Source organism: Bidens hawaiensis, unplaced genomic scaffold, assembly GCF_021521415.1.
Source record: "Bidens hawaiensis isolate Kalapana, Puna unplaced genomic scaffold, B.hawaiensis_p1.1 tig00044890_1, whole genome shotgun sequence".
NCBI classification, from domain to species: Eukaryota; Viridiplantae; Streptophyta; class Magnoliopsida; order Asterales; family Asteraceae; genus Bidens; species Bidens hawaiensis.
The window spans coordinates 35,924-38,928 of record NW_027497991.1 but is presented as its reverse complement, the minus strand read 5'-3'; positions in this window follow the sequence as shown (position 1 = coordinate 38,928).

Genomic DNA, 3,005 nt, shown 5'->3' with positions numbered 1-3,005 from the left:
CATCTCTTCTTCACTCCCACGATCATATCTATGGAGCAAATTCGTTTAATTTAAGCTCACCGAAAACATGCGACTACAAAGACATTCAATAACCCAAGAACAGAAAGAGGAAATATCTAATTTCTCATCATGGATTCTAGCAATAGGCGACGGCACCATCGGTACCCGAGACGTTGAAGACCCTTATGACACAAAAATCATTGATATCCCAGACAGACACCTAATTCGTTATGACGAAAATGCACTCCATAGTCTTATAAGTTTCATATCGACACAGAATCACTACGTAATCCATCCCCAGAATCACTTTCACGAAAAAAACAATAGTCTGTCCCACAAATGAGACGGTTCACGAGATAAACACCTTGGTACATGACATGTGTCCGGGAAGGCCGGTTTGCTATCGAAGCACAGACTCAGTAACCCCCAACGAAGGCACTCACGTGGACCCTTGCGTGCTTTATCCGTCTGAGTACCTTAACATGCTAAACTTTAATGGCATGCCACCACACCAACTGGAGCTGAAGAAAAACACCCCTATCATTCTACTCAGAAACATAAACCCAAACGATGGACTATGCAATGGCACCCGGCTTATAATTACACAACTACTTCCTAGACTAATAGAAGCAAAAATAATGACCGGTAATCGTATCGGTCATCGTGTGTACATACCACGAATAACATTGACACATAAAGATAAAGAACTTCCGTTCTCTTTTAAAAAGGAAGCAATTTCCAGTAAAACTTTGCTACGCAATGTTCATTAACAAAAGTCAAGGCCAGTCACTAGACAAAATTGGTGTATATCTTCCCAAACCCGTTTTTAGCCATGGTCAACTGTACGTAGCATTATCAAGAGCTACATTCCCAGATGCACTAAAAATTCTCATTGTACCAAAAGAAAACTATGCCCCAGTTACAACAAAAAATATTGTTTATTCCGACTTTATCAACAACATAAATAATCCTTAGTTTACCAACGTACATAACTCACCCATACGTGTATAGCATAATAACATACATATGTTATCCATACGTGTTTTCTAAGCGAGCAAAAACAAATTATATATAAACATCAATGTATAGAACGTTATAGGTTCACCGAAAATTACTTATATCTCTTCACAAAAACAGATGGAACATCAACAAATTAGTAACATTAAGGTCGGCGTTCTCGTCGGACCTCTTGAAGTCAGAATAATAAAGAAATGGATACCACACGCAAGACCACAGCTCCTATGCTACCTATTTGTGGATGTCCATGTATGTACGATATGCAATTCTAACTACATATTAGCTTTCATTTATTTTAACTCGCATTTACTTTTACATATCAGGGAAATGCCATTGAAGCCGTTGCAGACGCCACAGATGAATCATACATTTACAGCGTCATCAGCGTTGGATCATGCTATCGTGTAACAAATACATTAACAGTAGCTGCAAGAACCTACCAGCTAGCTGTCTCATATGAGGCTTCACTTTCCATAGAAAGAAGCGCTGTCTTTACTCCCATACAAAACAACAACATCCCAACATACCACTTTGAATTTGCATCTTACGACCAGCTAGAGAGGCACACAAAAGAACAAAAACAACTCGCAGGTAACAACTTTAACTATTCTTTTAAGACCCATTTCAGTTACAACTAACTTAAAAAATAGATCGGGCCCAGCTTCAGCCCAAGATTCTAATTTATAAGTATACATGTATATGATAAATTATATAAACATAACAATTAAATAATTAATAAATAACAACCAAGCCCGATCCTAAATTAAAGGTTGACAAAGTACTCGTGAACCACGCTCGACCTTTAGAAATATAGCTAAAACTAAGCCGACCCCTTTTCAGTTAAATCAATTATGAAGCAAATAATAATCTACCAATTATTATTGTAAACTAAAATACTATTATTATTTCTAATATTATTATTATATTAGTATTCATACACTTGAAAGTTGTAAATAATATTCTAACAAAACAGTGTTAAAAAATGAAACCTTAAACATAAACTATGAGATCAACAGACATAGATGATGATTAAACATTAAAATCACAGCTTCATATATCTCATATTTACATACCCGATGGAAATTAACATGTTTGGTCAACACACAGACTTTATCGGTCGTATTGAAAATGTGACACCGATACACAACAGAGGTGGAAAACCTATGAGAAAGATAACCCTGCAAGATGACAGGATCACAAACAACGTTAATACTTAACCACCAAAAACATATATTGACCTAAATATGCAAGAGAAACATTATTGAGGTCACCTTCTGGAGTGGAAAGTTGTCTGAGGTCGAGGGAGACATACCAGTTGGTGAGATAATGGCGGTCACTGGAACAACGGTCACCAAATTCACTGGTGACATTACACCTTATTTTTTTTATTCTAAATTTTACAAAACACAATTATATATTTCACACAACAATATAATACATATTTGTTTTATTGTGTCTCACAAATAGTTCCGCACACATCGACGGAAATTCTACAACTAGAAAGCAATGAGGCTACAACCGCAACCATTAACCCTCCAATTACAAACATTGAGGCATACAAGAACAAGTACGTTATAAAAGTGTATCACACTCGGCATTATTAATAAACTGTTACTAACAACTCCGTCACCAAACAACACAAACTATGTAAAAGCTACATCGACGTACCTGCTTACACGTCACCAAGACATGCAGGCGCAATCACTACCATTGCTAATATGCTTAAAAATAACAAGGTCCGTTCCTACAACTAAACACCTATTACTTTATCAATATTAACGCGGTTGATATTACATATGATCTAATTAACTAACCAAACGACCTTTACCAGCAACTACGTTTCACATGCGAGGCCTCAATAACAGATTTTGACACAAGTCGGCCATGGTACTACACAAAATGCAGCATCTGCAACAAAAAAACACACCTCCAATTCCTGAAAGAACCAAGTTTTGAATGCCCAAATCATGTTAGAAAATAAGAATCAT